Here is a 10,429-nt window from a genome sequence, read left to right as displayed (position 1 = left end):
CCCCCAGTACTCACTTTACAGGTGAGGAACCTGATGCCGGAAGGCTAAGTAATTTCCTGAGCAAGTCCTGACAGAGCCAGGACTTGAACCCAGACCACCTGACAGGGTGTCTGTCCTCAGCCAACGGCTTCCATGTCCCTCCCACAGTAGTGAAGTCATTGCTGTTCTCTGAGAGCATCAACACAATACTTTTGTGTCTTGGCAAGGGTGGCTCCCTAGGCTTGGGAATGTCTACCACCCCTTCATCACCTCATTGCCAAAGACATGGATGTAGAAAGCTTCAGCAGACCTCCTCAGGAACATGTAGTAGTTTTCCTTTGTGCTTGCCTGCCTAGCATTTAACAATATGTAAATACCAAGTGTCTGTCTCATTGGGATGATACAGCTTTTGTCTCTTAGTTTTCTAGTAGCAAGCACGATGCCTGACACATAGTTGGTTCCCAATGCCCATCTACTGGGTTTGGGGCTGCCGGGCTGGCTGCAGGGACACTACTTTGTGCAGAACATTGTTGGCTAGGTGGTGGGGAGGTTGCTGACCGAGTTGACCTTGTCTAGACTTTTGAGATTTCCAGTTCTCATTTGAGAAACGTGAAGTTGAGAGACACTGGACCAGACAAGAAGGAAGTTCATCCTAGTTCACCTCTTAGTGCGGATGTTTTTATTCATGGGACCATTTCTGACAGAGAGTCATAGAATTTCAGGATTGCATTACAGCTGAGACGATTTAATAACCAAAGTCCTTAGGTGTACATAGAAGTAAGTGGAGACAAAGTTTAAATAACTCATCTACAATAAAACTGTAAGTTACTATTGGAGTCTATACTTGAACCTGACCTCCTGCCTTCCAACCCAGAGCCCAGGGTTCTTTCACACATAAACACCAGGACAATTTTATACACACACACACACACACACACACACACCCCTTCATTGTTAATGGACTGACTGAAAAAATGCACGTGTTTCCTCACCTAAAACCCAAAGCCATTTGTGAGAATACTCAGGGCTAAAAGAAATTCGGTGATTTATACAAAATATCTTCTCATTTACTTCTCTACTTTACCAAGAAATGTACTTCACTTTCCCCAGGACAGGGAAAATCTGTCCAGCCAATGCTTTCCAAACCTGTCAGTGCAAAGAAATCAAGTTTACTCCGTGTTTGCTGGTTAACGTCTGCAAGTTTCCCATTACTTTCATAATTATCACCGTAAGAGCAGCTAACATTTTTTTGTATTAATTATTCTTTACCATGACTTCTGCAAAATGCTTTACCAGCCTGCCCACCTTCGATCCATACAGCGATCTATGAGGTAGACCACTAATACAATTTCCCATTTTTACGGTGAAAGATTCTGAAGTCTAAAGAGATTTACTAAATTCCACAGGGTCACAGGACTTGTCTGTGGCAGAAACTGCAGTTGTATTTAAAGGAAACCTGACACCAAACCTTAGGCTCTGAACCACTAATCGAGTCCATGTGTCTTCAACACTGTCTTCATTTTCTGTTTAGAAAGATGGAATCACGAAACTAAAGACCTAGAAGTTATTTAGATTCTGTCTGGTTCCTACGAATTATCTGGTAGAAACACAAAGGAAGGTCTTGGAAAATAAACACGTCAACCTCTCCTGGACTTACTCTTAAAATGCTTTCCACATTTTTCTGAATCACACAAGGAAGTGCTTCGCAGAGTGTACATCATGAGTTAGGGGTGACTGACTTCCACGAATTCTTGCACAAATACAGGCAACCCTACAAACATATGCATATGCATGTATGTATATCAGAACCTAGTCTATGTATCTCTAATAACATAGACCCTTGGAATAACAACCAGCCTGTCAAAACAGAGTAAAAGGACCACATTTTGGAGAGAATTACAGTATCATTACCGCTGACACGGGGAGAATAGATTAGTGTCCCTTAACTACTGCCTGTCAGGACCCACTCCTATCTTAGCACCCAGTTTAAATAGTACTCTGCCGGCTGCCTGTGGATTTAGCCAACATTGCATGTTAACACAAGAGTCTGATTGCCCAGATGGTTATTTCTAGGCTCTTAATCAAGAATAGTAACGGAGGACGGGACTAAATCATATCTGATCTACACGCAGGCTGGCGGCTTCTCACTTTCTTCCTAGGTCCTTCTTCCGTGCGCCCTGGGCCTGTCGCTGCTAGCTATTTTGACAGTTCCCACCAGGGACAAGAAGAGGGGAACAGAAAGGACTGCTGAAATCTGCGCAGATCTGCACAACCCTCCATCCTTCTCCTTGCTGCTCTGACTGCCTATGGAGACTCGCCTCTACCTGTGAGCGTCCCTAGAGTGAGTGATCTCCCTCCTTCCTAGATGCCATGTACTGCCAGTGCAGTGGCTTTGCATTTGAGAAGAGAAGTGAAGACTTAGTGACTTGGAGCAGCTGCACAACAGACAGACAGACCGAACCAACCAGCTCTGCGGGCTCCCTGAGGGCTCAGTGGGAGGAGTTCTGGTTTGGATGCCGGGGGGGGGGGGGGGGGGGGGGGGGGGGGGGGGGGGGGGGGGGGGGGGAGCCTGCTGTATGCCCCCAGGGAAGAAACTGCTGCTATGCTGTGAAATCAACTGACCTCTAGGACAATATTTCTGAGCAATTCCACTTTTCATCAAAGCTACTTTCATGAATAATTCTAGTATCTTATTTTTAATAAATCTAATATTTTATTTTATTAGGAGGAAAACCACAGAGGTTGTGAAGATGCCATATACCGTTTCTGCCTGGCATGCCCCGGATTTCTGGGGCATCCCTCCCGATTACACCCTTGGAAAGAGAACTCCACTGCCTCGTAGCAGGGCCTTCCTTCCTATAAATTACGTTGGTTCAGCCTTCATTGGCCCTTCCTGGTTCTGTTTCAAGAAACAAACATGAAGGAATAAATCATCTTGAGCCTGCTTGCTTGCTTTGTTGATCCGACTTCTTTCTTCCACCAGCAACCTTTTCTAATCGTTCTACCTCCCAAAAGCAGAGAATTTTTACAGGGCAAAATTGTTCATTTCCACTTCAGCATTTTTTTCTTACATTTGGAATAACTTGGCTCAGCTACTCTGACCTTGAAACACAGCCCCGCTACCCTACCAAGAAATCAGCAGGAGCCGTAAAGTGAAGAACACGGAGTTTCCATTTCTCTGCAAATCCATATTTACATGGTGAAGGCTACGCTGGATCCAAAGGCAAAGGGACAGCCTACCCTCCAAAAAGAATGATAGATAAGGATTAGGTTTAATACTGGAAAACATTTAGAGACAGAATGAAAGACTGCATTCATGACAGAAATAAAAGGGGCCATTCTTTGGCAAAACATAAAACAGCATCTGTTGAAACAACTCAAGTTCTGAGCTGCTTTGCATGGCATCCTTTGTTGCCCAAGGATGGCAGGCAGCATCTCTCAGGCCTTTGAGGACATGAAATGATGACAGATAAAGGAACTGTGCCAAGAAGCAAGGAAAAAGAAACCCCAAAACTTCACATTTTGGTGTGCAACTACTTGATTCTCAGCCATCTAGAAATGAGGAGGGAAGGCTGTCAGATCGACTTAATGAGCTGCTTTGGTAGCACCAGGTGATTAATTTCCAGTTTTGCCCTGTTGTGTCACGGAATGGAGGGCACATTACTAGAGCTTTCTGGCTCTGAGGAGGAGATAAGCCCCATGTGTGTAATCTATGCCAGGTGTACCGAAGTGGGCTTTCTGCCCTCTTTCTTTGGCTGTGTACCCCCCTGACATTCTGATGATATATTCACTTTTTCAATGTGAAATATTCGTAACACAGCCCAGAAAACTCCCAAGTACTATATATGGCAACAACTCTCATTTCTGCTCAGTGTTTTTCACATATAATTTTTTGGCATAAGATAGAGAAAACAAAAACACTATCTTGATCATGCCTTAAACCAAAGAACTAAGTAACCGAGTTCTCCCACCACTTACAGATTATTAACAAAGCTTTTAATACAGGCGACTAATCGTGAAAACAGACCAGATGGACTTATTTTTTATTTTTTTCAGAAGAGTTCTTTTTTAAAATTTTAATTCAATTAATGAACATACAGTGTCTTATTAGTTTCGCAGGTAGAGTTCGTGGTTCATCAGTCTAATGTAACACTTGCTATATTGGAGGCTGCTGATTCACGAATCATTGATTAAAGCCACTAAGATCTTTAAAATATACTTGGTTGAATTTTGCTATTTAACATGTATAGCCTAAAAGAAGGGGTATGAGTGCTAACTCCTGAGATCTTCGTAGTAATGATCTTAATTTTAATTTCATTTGGTTTCCCCAAATCTCCTATATTGTATTGGAGGTATTAAGGCAGTAGAAAAATCTTTGTGAACACTTGTCGTGATAGAAAGAGGTTATTTTTGTTAATCAGATCCAAGGAGAACAGTTGAGATACCAGGGCCCATGTGATAGGTATCTTAAGATTTCCAGTTCCACGATACAACTGAGCGGTTACCCAGTTGGAGGACAAGTTAATCTTAAGAACTGTTGAACGTTGTTACGGAGGTAGAAATTACTGGTAGGTACTGCAGGGGACAATGTTCAGACAATGTGAATCTGGGGCAGAATTTGGAAAAGAAGGCTACAGAACCTATCCAAACTCAAATGTAGCCTCCTAACTATGTGAGCAGAGTTGGGAACTCAATTCCCACAGGCTCTGCCTGTCCTGGACACACACAGAGAATCTTACAGCTGAATCTGGGGTCAGGGAAACATCATTGCTTACCTCAGTGAAACAAATGTCTTCTCTTCTTTGGTGAGTGTTCTTCATTTCTAAAAGGAAAAAAGAGATCAGAGTGGGAGATGGACCATGAGAGACTATGGACTCCGGGAAACAGAGGGATGGGGGTGAGGGGATGGGTGAGCCTGGTGATGGGTATTAAGGAGGGCACAGATTGCATGGAGCACTGGGTGTTATATGCAAACAGTGAATCATGGAACATGACATCAAAAACTAATGATGGACTGTATGGTGACTAATATAACACAATAATTTTTTTTTATAAATTTAGCTTTTATTAAAACAAAAACAAAAACAAACATATCACCTACCTTCTTCCCTTCACTGCTAAGAAAGAACATTGTCTCAACTTAGCCAGAATGGTTTCCCTACTTAAGGAAGAAAGAGTGAATTTTCTCTGTTGTTCTGCCCACTAAAGCTTAACTTGACTTCTTAGCGGGGAACATTTTCGCTCATTATTCATCTGAAATGTAGATCATTTGAAGCAAGAGATCCACGGTGTGGGTAAAGGTCTTCTTTCCTGCCTCATTCCCAGAGCTTTATGTAAACATTCAGAACAATTTTTAACTATTAAACTTTTGAAGGATTCCAATAGACTGTCTCTTTAGGCGAGGTTTTCTAGAAATTTCCTTCTCTGTATGAATGGTCTATAGAATATGTTCAGTATTTAAAAATCCATTGTGTTGAAAATGTTGGTATCCAGTGCTTAGATTTACTTACATCAAAACTAAAAGATCAGTGGATTTGGAAGGTCAAGGAGACCATCTGGATCTGAATGAGGCCATGTCAGGTCTCAAACAAGCCCCATTAGCCCTCCACCAGTAGCATAAAACCATGGATGACATCCATCTTCTCTTGTTTGGTCTCCTGAGTATTTCTCCCCTAGCATGTTCCATACTTTATAAGAACTTGTTCTCCTTTTATGAAAATTTACTAAAACATTAACAAAAATACTAGAGAAAAGGAAAGGCGTATGGATAACAATGTAAATAATAGAGCCAGTCAGAGGGGGAAGCTATAGCAGCTCCAAAAACCTAGCAAGGCTCTTAGCCTGAATTAAATTATATTAAGCCAAGAACTTTATGTATGTTATGCCCATGAGTATCACTAATAATCCTGTGAGGTGGGTATAATTACTTTAGATCTTAGAGATAAGGGTCTGGGACTCAGATAATGTAAGAAACCAACCTTGGTGGCTACAGGCGGAGCAAGAATCTGAATGCAAGACTTTAATTCCAGGGCCTATATTAGCCCTCCTCTGCCATAGCTTCCACCCAGCTAAAGTGAGTGAGCAAATGCCCCACGAAGCTAATTTAACACAGCAGTGCTTCTCTGAGTTGAGGTTATTTCTTAAGAGTCCGCTCCCATCAGATATCTCTGTTCAGAAAGCCCTAGGCAAAGCTGCTCTTATATTTAATACTTACAAATATTCAAGTTCAATTTCTTGGCTGGATTATTTGTTTTTTTGGGTGTTGAATTTGAGAAGTTCTTTATAGGTCTCCGATACCAGCCCTTTATCTATAATGTCATTTGCAAATATCTTCTCCCATTCCGTGGTTTGCCTCTTAGTTTTGTTGACTGTTTCTGTTGCTGTGCGGAAGTTTTTGATCTTGATGAAGTCCCAAAAGTTCATTTTTGCTTTTGTTTCCCTTGCCTTTAGAGACTGTCTTGCAAGAAGTTGCTTTGTCCAAGGTCAAAGAGGTTGCTGCCTGTGTTCTCCTCTAGGATTTTAGTGGATTCCTCTCTCACATTTAGATCTTTCATTCATTTTGAGTCTATCTTTATGTATGGTGTAAGAGAATGGTCCAGCTTCATTCTTCTGCGTGTGACTATCCAATTTTTCCAGCCAACATGTCCTTCAATGAAACTGAATAGAAAAAGAAGATGTGGTTCATATATACAATGGAATATTACTCAGCCATCAGAAAGGATAAATAACTACAATTTACATCGACATGGCTGGAACTGGAAGGTATTATGCTAAGTGAAATAAGTCAATCAGAGAAACACAATTATCATATGGTTTCACTCATATGTGGAACATAAGGAATAATGCAGAGGACAAGAGGGAAAAGGAGGGAAAACTGGAAAAGGAGGGAAGAAATCAAAGAGGGAGACAAATCATATGAGACTCTTGACTCCAGGAAACAAGTGGAGAGTTGTGGGAAGGGAAAGGGTTGGGGGGATGAGGTAACTGGGTGATGGGTATTGGGGAGCGCATGTGATGTGATGAGCTTTGGGTGTTATACTCAACTAATGACTCATTGGACATTATGTCAAAAATAATAATCAAAAATATTCAAGTTCAAGAGGCAAGTTTCTGATATCCAGGTGTGCCTTTATCTACAACCCACTTCTTGCTCAGGATCAAGCCTTGGGGCAGTTTCAGGTACACAGACTACCTGTCCGACCTGGGAAAATTGTCATTACAGGGAATGTGTTCAGTGAGGAGCCAAGTTCCCTCAGTCCTGGACTTCGGGCCAATGAGGGTCAGTGCAATGTCGCAGTGGATTGTTTTATCACGTTATTCTGTTAAAGTTACATGAAACCTCAAGAACCGTCAAAACGCCGAGAAACACAGAAAGCTGTTTCTTCATCCTCTCAAACAATGGTATTAACTAAGCAAAGAAGTGTCTTGTAGAAGAAAGAATCAATTGTGTCACCTTGTCATGTCCTAACAGTCAGTAACACAAAGGGTATATTCACAGTGGAAAGGTACTTTCCGTTCTTTCAAAATAGGGAACAGCATATTGTACGATGTTTTACAGAGAAGCCCTTCCTCCAAGGACTCTGCAAACTATGGGTTTAAGAACAAAATCAAAGTTTCCATTCATGAGAGTGATTTGTCTCGCATCTTGGAAATTCTAATTGACCATTCCCACTGTGCATTGTAACCTACAGATGGAATATACCTCTTCACTCTTCCCGTGTGCTCAACTTTCAGTCTGTGAAAAGATGATTCCTTTTCAAATCGAAATCAGAATATTATTCACTGCAATTGCTGCATTTGACCCAGAATTTTTCTCCAGTCATTACGTTCCAAAGAACTTTTCCCCAATCTACTACCTTCCAAGTTCTCCATCACATCCAAAAGCTGGTACGATTTCAGCTTCTGCCTCCTGCTCTTTACAGACTCAGCTGTTTTGTCATGTCCTCTACCTCTCCATCAGTGAAATCTAAAGTGAGTGCAGAATCAAAAGTATGTAAAAGACAAGTTAATGCTCTGTATCATGGCATCATTTTATTTGCAGAAACTAAAATATTTGAAAGTGGGTTCTTCAAATCAGAGCTGACAGCAATTGACTCTAAGTGATGGAGAATAATTTTAAATGTTAGAACAAATGATACAGAAGGAGGAAACCTCTTGGATGGAAAGTTTCTGTACTGGAAAACTGGCCATCCTTCTGGAGAGGAAATGATGTATTTTCAACAACAGAGCCTCAAGAACTGCTTGGTTGTGGGCCTGTCTGGAGACCACTGGGATTTGGGGACAATGTTGATTTGAGTAGAGAGCAATTGTATTTAGATTTCTTCTTTGATTAGTAAACGTCTTTTAAAAAATATCCTATGGGAGTGCCTGGGTGGCTCAGTTGGTTAAGCAACTGCCTTCGGCTCAGGTCATGATCCTGGAGTCCCAGGATGGAGTCCCACATCAGGCTCCCTGCTCAGCAGGGAGTCTGCTTCTCCCGCCAACCTCTCTCCTCTCATGCTCTCTCTCTCATTCTCTCTCTCTCTCAAATAAATAAATAAAATCTTAAAAAAAAATCCTATGTATGCACTTAACTGGGATGCTACAAAATGATTGTTTTGTGGTGAAATTCTAAGACAAGCAAATGTGGGTAGTTATCTTATTTTGGTCTCAGTAGTTCTGGGACCCTAGAGAGAAGCTACTTTGTACATTAGCTTCACAGATAATGCCCCGTCAGAAGATGTGGGCACAAGTCTAACTCCAAATACTCTGGATAAGCAAATCTTATTCCCAAACCATGCTGCAAACAGAGACTTCTGCACTGTGTTCCAATATGTGGCAGAGTTCTTTGTCACGTTTTAGCCGCATCTGTGTATTACATGTTGCCTCTTCATACTGGCCATCCCAACCATTGATGTGGTTTGCTCTGGGATTGACTTGGCTTCAGCAATTGCTACTTCTTGACCCAAATGAGTGGATCCAGCTCCCATCCTGTTCTCAACTCATCAGCAGTTGAGAACACCTAATTTGGAGCTCATGTGCCTTAATTATGTAATATGCTATTTTGTTGATTGACTAGAAAAGGGGCTATTTCTATAAACTTGAACCTACAACTAATTAAAAAAAAAACACAACAAACTTGAGACTACAGAAGCTTCAGATTAGCGTCTAAAAACATAGACAAAATGCCCCTTATCAAAGAGAGGAAGAAGTAAGCAACTCCTTGATTCCAAACGCATCTATTTACCCTATTCTGTGATGGTTTGCTCTGAGTAAATGTACACATTTTTAAGTCATTCTTAAGCACCTGCCATCTTCCAGAACATCTTTTGAGACTGGATAACAAACCTTCCCAAAGCTGCCAGAGAAGATGCCAAAGAAGAGGATTCCTCGCCTCCAAATGTGGGAGGAGACCTTAGAGTCCCCTTAGTAATCGAGAAACAGAACACTCCTATTGTATGTCGATAGTTGGCCGCCATGGCCAAGTTTCCACCCAAGGGTAATAATGACATATTTCAGTGAGAACCTCTTCACTCGAGCAGAGAGGATCAGTTTGAACATGCTTACAGTGTCAACTTTTCTTAGAAAGGGCAGGGCACACACACACATGCATTCTTATTTGCTGTTTTTTTTTTTCTTTCTTTCTTTCCAAAGTGTTTACCATCCCGTGAGCAAAACTGTCCTCTTCCTTGTTCTCAAATAAAATTGTTGTTGGTTTGTGCTTTTCTTCAAAATGCCAAGTTGGAAATTTTCAACGACTCTTCTGAAACAGTAAAAACTAATGATTTTCTTTAACACTACATCATAATATTTACAGAAAAGACTCTGTGTTTGACAGACTTTGACACTAAAGAGGAAAAGAATTATTTCAAGGGCTATGTACAAACAGAAGGCAATTGGTAGGCATCCTGTGTACAAGTAAAAGACTCTGTGTCTATCTGTCCGTGGGAAAACTGAAGGACCTAAACACTCCATAATAGTAATTTCACCCAGTTTAGAAACACTCTTCTTGCCTGTTGGCCTGCATGTCAGCCACAACAAAGTAAGCCTGCCCAAGGAATACGAACAGCCAACACATTTAAAATTGTTACAAGAATTAAAAATATCTATAATTTTATTAGCTATTCCAACCTAGTTAGTGATTTCAACTGGGTAAGAGTGGTGCAGTCATCATGGAATTAATCAGCACCTCCGTGTATTCAGATTATTTTAAAAAGGAGTCCAGGGACGCCTGGCAGCCTCAGTAAGTAGAGCATGTGACTCTTGATGTCGGTGTTGTGAGTTCGAGCCTCATGTTGGGTGTAGAGATTATTTAAGGATAAAATCTTTGGGGCGGGGGCGCCTGGGTGGCTCAGTGGGTTAAGCTGCTGCCTTCGGCTCAGGTCATGATCTCAGGGTCCTGGGATCAAGTCCCGCATCGGGCTCTCTGCTCGACAGGGAGCCTGCTTCCCTCCCTCTCTCTGCCTGCCTC

The 10,429-nt window shown here is 41.7% G+C and overlaps 1 long non-coding RNA gene across 3 annotated transcripts in view; it reads right to left on the bottom strand.

Annotated features, from left to right (window-relative positions):
- Nucleotides 1-554: 554 nt before the first annotated feature.
- The window catches only part of LOC125103048 (uncharacterized), a 33,554-nt gene continuing 23,679 nt past the window's right edge, over nt 555-10,429 (bottom strand). The window contains exons 5-6 of one of the 3 annotated variants that reach the window (XR_007128268.1): nt 4,755-4,801; nt 555-1,750 (exon numbers count right to left, since the gene is read on the bottom strand). This is a non-coding gene — a long non-coding RNA (uncharacterized LOC125103048). Of the gene's footprint in view, nt 1,751-4,754; nt 4,802-6,488; nt 6,637-10,429 lie in introns of those variants that run through there. The other 2 variants (XR_007128269.1, XR_007128270.1) reach the window with 2 other exon arrangements.

Source organism: Lutra lutra, chromosome 6 (assembly GCF_902655055.1).
Source record: "Lutra lutra chromosome 6, mLutLut1.2, whole genome shotgun sequence".
NCBI classification, from domain to species: domain Eukaryota; kingdom Metazoa; phylum Chordata; class Mammalia; order Carnivora; family Mustelidae; genus Lutra; species Lutra lutra.
This window is presented reverse-complemented; position numbering and strand designations above follow the sequence as displayed.